Genomic DNA, 12,480 nt, shown 5'->3' on the forward strand with positions numbered 1-12,480 from the left:
GCGACCTCTGACATGTATAGCAATTGTAAGTTGCTTTGGATAAAAGCGTCAGCTAAATGAATAAATGTATTCATGATATGTTTATGATATGTTTTGAGAAATGCACTTACTGTTTTGCAAATGTTGATGATGATTTGAGAAATGTACCAAAGTGAGTGAGAACAACTGTACTAAAAACTGACATTCCCATCAGCCTTAGCTGTATTTTTATTTTTTGTATTATTTAGCAAATATTAGTTACCACACTAAAAGAAGATGGTGATCGTGGCACACATGAACGTTAGCAGTGTTATGGTGACTATGCTGCATGCTTGTGTTACAGTAGCATTAAGCTCAAAGCACCGCTTTGCCAAAGTTGAGCAGCTAGTGAGCCTGTAAACTCTCAGGGGAATGTGCACCCTTTTGTATGGAACTGAACAGTTACATTTTACTTCTGCTTCACTAAAGCATCACATCGAGGCTTTTTGCCAGTAAAAATGGAAGAGAAGGGGCACCCCTGAAAATTACATGTTTGGTGTCGTGCAATATGTATTTTAAGGTTTCCTGTTCAAAGGCACAAAATATAGGAGGAGGAATGGAAATTTGGCTGCACCTGACTGATCACCACAGACTGACCGCAATTTAAAGAAAAGGTGTAAAATCTGAGTACAGATAGAAGGTGAGGCTGTGTCAGGTCCAAAGAGAGTGAGAGAGGCAGGAATTAAAATATGCAATACAAAATTCATTTTACTGCAGTTCTCTGCTCAGCGTCACAACACAAAGGCACAACAACATAACAACCACTTATTTTTTCCAAGACTTCACCTTTCTGTTTCACACAGTTGCCTTTTACTAATGCTTTCTGACTTTTAATGTCTCACAGCAGCTCAGGTGTGATGGGCCAGTTAATAATAATAATAATAATAATCTGTTTACAGAAAGTCAAAGCAGTTTAAAAGTGTAACCAAAAGTCATTCAACCACTGTTCTTTAGTTGAGCTAACAACATAAGGCTATTTAATATTTCCCCTAAAGCCTCCTTCTTGTGGGTTAAATACAAAAAACATCCCCTCTTAAACCAGTATTCCAAGTTAAACAGCAGTACACGTTATTATTCGTTCAATTACTTTCCAGACATGCATAATACACATCAAAACGACCCAGCATCAGGTCTAATTTGACTACAATTTCTGCACATTAGTTACACAGTAAGCTCATTTACCTGTGCAATCGTAGTTATTCCCCCGCTGAATTGAACAATTGCATACAACTGAAACAATACCTGTGGCTGTAGTATCCACATAAGTCTAGTTAAAGTAACAGTTTTGTGCTATCTGGAAAAACAACCACATGCCACATGGTTTATCTTCACGTACTCTAAACATATGGTTCTTGTCAAAAAAAAAAAAAACATGCCCAAAGAAGTTGTTTTCAAAGACGCAGTGTAGTTTTAATAAGTTCAAAAGATGTGGAGATAAAACCTTAAGGCAGGCGGGCATGTCGCCTGAAGAGAGGGGTGTAGCTCCTTAACCTGACCTCCTCATTAAGAAATCGGCTTGTGGTTTGGAATCCTGACCAGCCCCAAATCCACTCATTTCCACTCATTAAGCTTTCGTTCAACTCTGAAAGAGGGGTGCTTTAAGTGAGTATGCACAGTCTTTCTCTACTTTCCTGGCTTTGAGTGTTACGTGAACGTTTAGTTCAGGAGTGGACCCAAGAGCAGGACACAGACACAGAGGTAGGGTGAAGTTTGGAAGATGGATGGAGATGGGTTGAAGGGAGGGACCGGCTGGGGACGGGAGAGGGAAGAGGAGGACGGCAGGGCGGCTTGGCAGGCAAAGGAAGCAAGGGAGAGGCAGGCAGGCAGACCCTGCACCGTTAAACAGACAAGCATTTGTTCGGGTCAAAAGAGCACAGGGAATACTAATTGCAAAGATTGTAGAGCCAGAGGCCTGGTCGTAACTGTTACTGAAGTTAAGATAACAATCTGATAGTGACAGGGTGTAGAGCCTGTGGGGTTGAAATACTAAGGCTGATGACCTGATGGTGTGCAGGTCATCAATCAAGAGCCAGGAGAGGGAGCAACACACTCACACAGACAACGGCTTTCATGAGACTGCAGGCAATTCCAGTTTGTTTCTGTTTAAGACAGACTGTCCGCACTGTTATTTGCAAGTAAACAGATCAGATCCAGTCAATACGTACGCTGGTGAGGCGGAGATGGGAAATGGAGATTCATCATCTCGCCCTCCAAACAGGCATGGATTGCAGCAGAGATTCTGTCCAGCCGCTCTGATACACTCAGATCACTCTGAATTTGACGTTGGACGCAAAAGGCACGTTGAAATCCTATTTCAGCATCTGTAGATCTGTATTGCATTTCAAACAACCTCCAAATGTGGCTTGGATCCAGTTTGTCCGGACTTTCTATAATCAGTCTGGATTCAATCTGAACATGCCAAAAAACTGATTTGGGCTGGCAGTGTGAACAATGTAAAAACAGGCCGAAAGGTGAGCACAGGAGAACCGAGGGGAAATACCGGTGCGCGGCCCTGACACTCACTTCACTCTAACTACTCTGTCCATTTTTATTCTCCTCTATCCCCCCTTCTCTGTTGGTCTTAATCTCTGCTGCTTGTTTTTTGTCCTTTTCATTTTGTCACCGCCAAACATCTGAGGCCTATTAGGGTTTCCTGCAGAAAACAGAGCTTTTGAACCTGGAACAACACTACAGTTTCATTCTTTAAACACCTTGGACACTGGAGAAAACCCAGTAGCCCATATAACTACAGGAGTGACTGACAGAGCCAGGGAAATATGTCCTAAAACTCAATCTGTGCGTCTTGAAGCCATAACTTTTTAAAACCTTCTTTAACCAGACATTCACAACATCTGGTATCATTAATATTTACGTTTGTCCACAGTGTGGCTCGAGTGGAAGGCCAGTGTTCTTCCTCAAATAAAAATAGTTTATCCCACTTATGTATTAAATGATGGCAGAACAATCCAAAGCACGGCCAATTTATTCCAGTGAAAGCTCAGAAAGCTACACCTGCTGCGTCCATGGCACATAAGCATTACCTATCAACTGAACACAGTTAACTGGCCACACCAACCCGTTCTCACTCCCCGACCCCGACATGTGGACGCATGGCCAAGACCCTTCGGTGTCAGTTTGTAACGCACTGGGGATCCCTACAGCGTTGTAGTTCAATGCACTGGGGGAAGCCCTGTAGCGTCAATTTGTGACAGTAAAGGTAAGTATATGATATTTAACAGAGCCAGACTGAGTAAGGAGGTGGTTGGAGTGGGTGGAGGGCCAGAACCCGGACTTTGAACTAGGAGATCGGGGTTTGTGTCTTGTGTGAAACAAAAAGTCAACATTAACATTTGACATAAGTTAACTTACGTGTTGACTGACCTACCTAGTTATTTTAACCCAAACCATGATCTTTTCCTAACCCTAACCAAGTAGATTTGTTGCCTAACCCAACCAAACTGCAACATTTCACTTTAATAACGTGCCATTTCAAAATGACGATGTTTAAAAGCTAGCATTTTATTTTGAAAGTCTAACCAGATGTTGTAAATGTATTGTTGCTAACCTTACCGGACGTTGCATATTTGTTGTTGCTAAGCGTTGCTAATTTGACCGCGGAGCCTTAAACGTCTCTAAATGATGCTAAAGGGGTTCCCAGGGCGTTAAAAAGCGACGCAAAAGGGCCTTCACCAGGCATCAATATGTGACGAGTCGAGAGTGAGAATGTGTTGGCCACACACACATGACTTTTTAAATACAGTTAAAAGAGTGGAGATAGCTGCAGATACTTAAAGCTATCGTCTGATTGTCCAACGATTGTTTTTATCACCAATCTTAAACCAAAAAACATGTAGTAATGGATTAAACATTGTTTTTTTTCTGCTCTAATGTAAGCTAACCTAGGGTTACATTCAAGGCCAAGAGTTAGCATATCATTAGCTTACTATGTGATTACAGGTTATATTAAAAAACATGCACTGTGTGGGAGCTGGTCCTGTGTGATACTGGATCAGAGTTCAGGATAACGTTTGCAGCTCAGTCTCAGTCTTTATTGGATTCGGGGAAGTTTACACTCCAGCAGCCCATGCCAAACTCATTATTCAAGACAGTGTTATGTTTGCCAAGCTCAAAGGTCAGTCCTCCTCTTCAAAGTCTTTTCTCAAGTAAAAGTGAAAAATATTACCTGAGTGGTGAGCGAGTGGAAAAACTGTCCTGCTGATCCATTTTCTGAGTCTGATGTAAGCAGATTTCTCTCCTGTGTTTCTGACTTAAGAACAGGCAAAAATGGGTTTTGCCAGCATAATCTTGCTAAGTTCCTTTCATTCGATTTTTCATCTTTGAAACAAGTGGGGAAAAGCTCATAACCCTATAACTTTGCAAAGCCTGCAGCAGGTCCACAAACTTCCCTGAGCGTCTCATCGGGGGTTGTTGGTGGAGAGCGTGTCAGGTTTTTTCAGCCTATCTGGGGATTCAAACTGGAGACATTTGGGTTTAAAAATTTCCAAATTAGGCTGAGAGTTTACATTGGCTATCATGTTGCCTCAGCACCTTTATTACCTCCAAAGAAACTTGAGTCTACCAAGGCTAGAACAACACGATGGGCGTGAAATGCTCACTGGCGTGTTTCAACCCCAGATTGTGTCCTAACTGCTTACATGATCACACTGAATCTGATTTTAGGAGGCTTCTACCTGCAGGGTGACTTCTCCGCCAATTCAAACAGCCAGCTCACGGATTAGGCAGCTCTTCAGCCTGTATATTGTCAAATATTGTCAGACCCTGTGGAGCCGGGCAGACTCTCTCATAACAGAGCAAGAAATTGAACCATGGCTTGGCAGTCTCCAAACAATGTCGAGTCTGAGGTTTTTCTTGAGGTTTCTGGGGCCACAGATGCAAACTATCACAGACATTTCCATGAATACTTGCACATGTACACAAAGTATGCAATCTTTTGGGCACCGGCACACAAATACCTGCAGTCAAAGACCAGACAACAGTAAATGAAATTATAGGAACAGGAAGCACGCATTGCTTTGAGGGCTGATTGGAGGATTGAACGCATGCCAAAAGCGGAGACAGGAACTTAACCAGGAAAAATGTATATGTTTACATCCATTAGGTATGATCCATTGCCTTTAGCGAGGAAACAATAAACTGCCAACTCTCCCATACAGTTTGATGTCACATATGCTCCCATACAAAGAGATTGGCACATGTCCAAGTAAGGGTTTTGACACTTCAAATGGAAAATCATGGCAGCCATTGCACTAATCGGCGAAACCTGTTTTTGAGGTTTTTAAGTGAGAATGTTGCATGTTCCACTCAAGCTTGAGTTTCCCCAAAGTTCCTGATCCTGAAAGATTTGTTTTCCTAGTTGGCCCCCAGTGAACATTAAATACCTTCAGAATTTGGTTAAACACAATGTGGTTTTCTATAACCAGGGGAACAATGTTATTATGTGTGGTTTCTCTCCTTATGGCGTCCATGAACAGACCATGAACATCAAGCCAAGGGTCTCTGTAGTTTTAATATCTTCGTTCTCTTTATTAATGCTCTCATGGCTGCTGGAAACTGCTCCCTTGGCCGCTAATGTTGTTGCGATGTTGACCACAGAGACAGTGAAACCACTGATTGATTGAAATGTTTACCAGGATTGTTGTTCACATTGTTACAGCTCTTTTTGCGGTCTGTTGGTGGCATTCAATGTTCATGTGGGATTAGACATTTTATTGGTGCTGCATGATCTGCAAGCTGCACAGAACTGAGCCCCAGTGGTGCCTTACAGTGTTAGTTTTCCATTCAGGGAACAGAAACTGCTAACTGCAACATGTAGCCCATGAAGCAGCCTTGTGTGACCTTTCTGCTAACAGGATGTGACTCCTAACTATCCTGAAGACTGAACTGCCATTTAATTTCACTTCCTTCGTTCAGTCTGACATTGTGTTCATTTCAGCCGTTACTTTGCACATATTTTAAACAGTTAACATCAGTAGCAAGTCATTTTCAGTTAACATTTAAGCTGCAGAAGCAGATGCCAAGAGGTGATGTTTCAAGGATCAAAGCAATATTTTGATTCAGGAGTCGAAAGAAATATGTTAAGTTGACTTGTACAGCTGCATCCGTCATGTCCACACATTTTTCTGTAGCGATGTTTCTGGCTCTGGCACAGGAAGATTCTTAATCTTGCTGACAAAGATCTTTTTTGAATAGCTGAAATAACCTGAGATGGGCTTGGTGATTTAGATGTTTGGAGCCAGCTACTCCTGTGCTGGAATAATAATAAAACCTGGCCCCATGTTTCCTTTGTGTCACTTAAGAAAATGTACCACATGAGCAAAATACAAACTCAAATAAGACAAGTTATGACTAGACTTTGACACGGGGCCCTCTACAGTCCTCAAGATTAAGTAATAATGCCTGACCCATCTTAGTTGATATTGTTGTGCGACTTCTCAACAAATGATCAGAAATGAATTGACACTCAATGAACCCGGGACTTTGGGCTCCTGGGGGTCTGGGACCCTGGGATAGTTACTTTGCATTTTTGGTAAAATTCGAAACACCAAGTGAAAGTAAGATTTTAAAGACAAAACCACCTCAAATGTTTTTACCTACATGAAAGCAGGTGCGTAGCTTTTCATCAGCTTATTGAAATGTCTTTCTCACCTCCTGTCAGAAGCATTGGTTGAGTTGTGCTCATCACCGGACCACCTCGTTTACTGTGAACTGCGGTGATCTGTGTCTTTTTGTATCGGCCAAATCAACTTGCAGACGGACAGGATAACTTTAAGCTGATCTGGTTGCTTTTCGCTGAAGAATCAATAAAATCTGAAAACAATGAGCCGTATTTGTGGCTTTGTTCTCCTTCTTTCTTCTCATGTTACTTGAAACAGGCTAAATCTGCTTCATAACTGTTCCTGTGTTACAGACACGTACACCTCTACAGATGCCTGCATGTGCAGTTGCTTATAATGGTGTCATGTGTCAGTGGATTGGTGTCTCTAAAGTAAAACTGCAGCCACAAGTTTTTAATTTATGCAGTAATTTGTTCAGTTAGTCGCTGTCCCAGGTTAGATGGAAGCAATTAAAGAAGCTGCCTGAAGAGTTACTGGTGGTGTGCTGTAGCCACAGGGCGCTCACACTGTGCCTGTGTAGCAGCGATGTAGAGGCTGGTTTCACCTTGTTACCTTCTTACTGTCATTTATAACAAGATGGCATTCTAGTGAGTTCATAGAGCTAGCTGGAAAACACATATTAGGTATTACTAATGTATATATATCTTGAGATAGAGGAAATAGAGATTAGTCCACATATTACAACAGATTTGCAAGCTGGATTTAAAGAAACTGCAGTGGAGGTCTGGAAAGCCAAAAACAAGATGGACAAGATAATAAAATATCCATCAGGAATTTAAATTATGTTGGTGCGGACAAAACGATGGGTGTTGAAAGCTGATGACTATGAAAGGCTCAGCTTGTGTCTGCTGACAAACCTGAAGACTGATGATGTGTTGAGTGGCGGCAGCTCAGGAGGCACCCAGCTTATCTGCAGTCCATCGGTCAGTTCATAAAACTGGTGAAAAAAATGGTGAGCTAATAATGAACTGTATACTGTTTGATGCCTGTCATGTCAGAGTGTCAGTTGCCTCAAAGTGAAAAACTCCTGCCACCACACATCTGGGTGCAGTGCTTAAACTCTGTAGAGGGAGAAGAGTTTGGTATTCATTGATGTCACTCTGGGTTTGGCATGTTGTAGTCAGGTCATACTTTTATGGCAAAACAGTTTCGGAAATACTGTTAACGGTTGCTTAGCTTAGCATAAAGACTGGAAACGGGGAAACGGCTCCTTCCAAATGTAACAAAATCCACCTACCAGCACCTGTTAAGTTCACTGATTAACACGTTCCATCTCGTTCATGTAATCCAACAAAAAAACAAAGTGTAAAAGTGGCAGTTTGGTTTTCTTTTAGACTGTTTCTTGGCTCTTGGCAACCAGTGGAGACTCCAGGAAGATACTGTACGTGGCGAAGATATAGTCGTGATAATCTTACTTATTTTAATTTTTACAGTCATTACAAGTGATTAATTGCTCCACAGTTGCAGTGAGAGCATCACTTGATCATTTTCCCTCGGACTGGGGATTCAAACATGCCACCTGCTTGTCTAACCTTGTGTGTATAAACCACAGCCTGGTCTACACTATAAAGAGGATATTGCTTGAGGGTGTGTTTTGTGTGTGTGTGTGTGTTTTTTGGAGGATATGTGATGACCGTGAAAGAACAGCGTGTCATCCCCATGCCAAATGGATTAAAACCCATCACATTCGCTTCAGCATCAGAAGAAAACACCTCAGCTCGGCCGTGTTTGGCTTGGCAGCGCTGAAAGTGAGTGTGCAAACAATTTGGAAGGTCATGTTTGTTTTTTGTGAATTCGTGTTGCAAGATAAACATAAAGGCAGAGTTCACTTTTCAAAAGTCTATCCAATTATCTCGTGCCGTTTTCTGACATTGCTGCTCCAACAAATACCCCATTTATCAGGAGTCACGGTGGTGTCTTACTCCAAACACCAAGGTGATTAAAGTGAGGGCGTCTGCAATGCTGAACCCACAGAGCGTTGGGGACGTGAAGCCGGTAATTATCAGCGTTATTAGGAATGTTAAAGTAAAGAGGGGTTTGGGGTTTTCTTCCAGGGATATTTGGAAACACCTTACTGTGTGATTTCTTGAACCACCATGACATCTACTCACAGAATGCATCTCTACTTTTAAACATCTTTTAGAAACATATAAGACTTTTCTTTAACTTAAAAGGCCACCAGTACGATCTGCAGCAGCAGAGAATCGCAAAACTGTCCTTGGGTCAAATGAGTCAAACTCTCAAAGAGAAACCAAAAAATAGAAATAGAAATAAAGTTGCAGCATTTATTGTGACTCCAAAATATAGTTATCATTGCAACAAAGCTTTACAGATTTTAGAACCAGGTCAAAGAGAAGAAAAACATTGTGTTAATTGGCGTCGGACGACCTTTGAGTCTGCTGTTTGAAACCACAATGACCACAAGGCCGAGCAGGACAGTAGCGCCGTTACTCCTCCTCATTAGGTTGTTCTTGATGATGCGGTAGTGATGAGTGTCTGGCAGGGAGCTGCTGAGCTGACAGATCTGGCTGGCTGGCACTGGAACACACAGGTGCAGGTGAACACTGAGGCCTGACCAATACCTGAAACTACTCCACAACAACAGGTCTCTCTCAGGCGTCCTGGAGCAGCGGGGAGTGTTTGACACATCGACATGTTGACCCGATGATGGCGCTCAATGAAAAGTCAGAGGATCACAAAAGTTACAACAGTTCGTTCTGAGGGGAACATTAAGGTCTGAACCACAAAGCCCCCAAACCTCATCATAATAATATTAATAAACTTTATTTATGAGACACTTTTCAAAGAAAAGAAATACAACCAGACAAGGGAGACACAATGAATCAGGCCGAGGAACACGAGCAAAAAGGAAGTAAAGACAATGGAGAGGAGGTTGGGGTGGATGGATGAGTCAGAGTGCGTCACTTGTTTCCTGACAGTCAATTCTGGTTTTTGTGAGCTGTCTGTGAACACCAGACCAAACCCGCTCACAGCTTCGACCACCTGGTAACCACTGAGGAAACTCCTTTGACTGATGAAGGTTGTGGGATCCAGCTGAAAGCTCTGGAAAGGCCAGTAAATGAGCTAAGATTATTTGTCAAACTCCTTATTTCTTGTTTGATTTTCCCATTATTTTCCATAGGCACTTTCAAGGCATGTTCCATTCTCACTCCCAAGCTGTCACATATGGGCGCATGATCAAGACCCCTTAGTGTCAGTTTGTAACACACTGGCTAAAGCCCTGTGGCCTCATAGTTCAAGACATTGGGAGAAGCCCTGTAGTGTTATTTCTAAACGCTATAAGCAGGTGTATAGTTAATATGAGAAAAATCTTACTGAAGAAGTGGATGGGTGAGCCAGAAACCGGAGGGGACCACTCAGGAGACTGGTGTTCGTTTACCATGTCAAACAAAAAGTCAACATTGATTATTTTTAGTGAAGTTATGTAGGTTATGTAAGTAGCATCACTTAACTTACGTAAGACCAACACATTCTCACTCCCAGCTTGTCACATATGGACAGTCGAGACCCCTTGGCCTCGCTTTTCAACGCCTTGGGTACCCTTTAGCGCTGTTTTTGGACATGTAAGTCTTCGTAATAAAACTCATTGTTAACGTTGTAAAATGTCACGATTTGGTTAGGTTTTGGCACCAAAAGAACTTGGTTAGGTTTATGAAAAGATCATGGTTTGGGTTAAAATAACAACATTATGTGACTTAAATTACATAAGTTAAGTAATATTACTTGATTAACTTACGCAACTTAAGTAAAAACATTTAATGCTGTTTCAAATCAGAAACGAACACCAGTCTCCTGCTTGAAAGTTCGGTGTCTGACCCACCTGTCCACCTCCATACTCAGACTTTTATGTTAAATATCCTACACGTACCTTTAACGTTCATAAACTGTGCACCGCTGAAAAAGCTTATTAGGAGTTGGCGGTTAATTTTCTCTGGTGAGTACATTTAGTTTTAAGCCTGTTCTTTCGCTAGACAAAATTATCATCCCGGTTAAAATGACATGAATTACAGATCCACTTAGCTAAGCAAGCTAGCTAGCTCCACACAGAGCCATTGATTCCTCAGTATCTTGAAGAGGTTTCAAATCCGCAGTCCACAAACCAATGTGTGACATCACTTCTGTGCTTACAAACTGACTCAGATGGGTCTTGACCAAGCATCTGTATGTGAGGAGTTGGGAGTGAGAATGTGTTGGTTGGAGTTACAGTACTCTGTGTGACCTCTGAGTCTTCTTCTTCATTGCTATTAAAGTTGCTGATTGAGCAGACGAAGTTCTTTTACTTCAAGTGTTGTTGGAAACAAAAAGACAAACAGTGTCCACATTCACTTAAGAATCCTTGGATTCATGTTCCACCAATGTGGACAGGGGAAAACTGGGTAGTGAGCTTCACAGACAAATAACAGCGTCTTTGGAAACTTCACATGAATAACAACCTCAAATATTTGATTCTCTGGGACACAGCAACATAAAGAGCAGGCCTCGGCCATTTATGGTGAGAAGAGGTGTTATTTTGTGTAAATCCCTCTTTGCCCAAACATTCCCCTGTGTGCACTGAGAGCAGGATCAAAGGCTGTCTGTGGGCTTTATGGGCTGTGTGTGTTTAATATGTACAAGTGTGTATGTAGGCCTTGGTGTGTGTGTGTGAGTGTGTGTTTAGGTGTAGAGTTACAGTATAACACTTCTGCTCATGCTGTGGTTGTAAAGTGTAAAGAGGCAGAGAGTTGTTCTAACGCCTGTGAGGTGCCGGCCACATGCCAAAACTTATTAACAAAGGAAAAGATGGGTCACACACTCTTCAGGGCAACACACACCAGCCGTGTCGGATTATGTCATTTGAAGTAGTCATGGTACAGAAACCAGGATGCGCTCACCTGGGCTGAACATGTGATAATGTTTAGCTTTCCTGGAGCGTTGATTGTTGTGATTATTGGATGAAGACCCATGTCAGGACTAAGAGTTTGCCTCACACGCTCTCCTTTGTCACACAGTACAGTTGTCAGTCAGAAGATTTCTTCAGGATGCCAATGCAAAGCACCACTTTGGTTTGGAGTATCAACTATATATTCATGGTTTCTACAGGCCGAATCCTAAGAGCTTCCCGTCTAGCACCAGCTGGTCAAATATTTAGCATAGAATACCTCACCAAGACTGTCCAAGAGTGTACAGCCAGGTATTTGGTAGTGAACCAAAGTGCTGGACACATGTTGATCAGAGGATCACCAAAATGATTACAGTTCATCCTGAGGGGGAACATGAAAGTGTGTTTCTCACTTCACAACCTCGTGTTGCGATTGTTTTAATAATCGAGCATTCTACAGATGATTTCATAGATTCATCGAGTGATTAGATGAGAAACACTTTTGCTTGGCGGCTCCAGTACCTGGATCAGCTGTGTAACTCAAATCCCTGTAATGTTACGACCCAAACTCACGGACTAACCAGTCAGAGAACAATAACAACAAACGCACATTTATACATTTACAACTAACCATTTTGCAGTCCTCGCCATCAGATCAGGTTGTCTTCACTTGTCCCTGTCGTTGTGCGACAGTAAAAATCATCTGTGCGAAACAGTTTGCTTCATATAGTGCTAAATACTGCTTAAACAAAGCAACAGTGCAAACAATTTGCACCAATGCTTTTTTTCAGTAATCTAGTTCATTAAGTTTCTCGATGAATCGTCTCAGCACTAGTTGGCACTGTAGGAATTGTCAAGGGGATCACCTCATTAGAATTCATCGTCAGGGAACTATGAATGTATGTACAAATATACTTTTGCCATTCCATCAAATAAATACTATGACAT

At 42.0% G+C, this 12,480-nt stretch overlaps 1 protein-coding gene and 1 long non-coding RNA gene across 2 annotated transcripts in view; one reads left to right on the top strand and one right to left on the bottom strand.

Moving 5' to 3' along the window:
• Positions 1-12,480, top strand: part of si:ch211-202p1.5 (uncharacterized protein LOC103909337 homolog) — a 24,596-nt gene that overhangs the window by 3,053 nt on the left and 9,063 nt on the right. The window lies entirely within an intron of this gene.
• The window catches only part of LOC123977890, a 5,511-nt gene continuing 1,955 nt past the window's right edge, over positions 8,925-12,480 (bottom strand). Inside the window, exon 2 of the long non-coding RNA XR_006826784.1 lies at positions 8,925-9,191. This is a non-coding gene — a long non-coding RNA (uncharacterized LOC123977890). The remainder of the gene's footprint in view (positions 9,192-12,480) is intronic.

This window comes from Micropterus dolomieu, linkage group LG10 (assembly GCF_021292245.1).
Source record: "Micropterus dolomieu isolate WLL.071019.BEF.003 ecotype Adirondacks linkage group LG10, ASM2129224v1, whole genome shotgun sequence".
In the NCBI taxonomy this organism is placed as follows: domain Eukaryota; kingdom Metazoa; phylum Chordata; class Actinopteri; order Centrarchiformes; family Centrarchidae; genus Micropterus; species Micropterus dolomieu.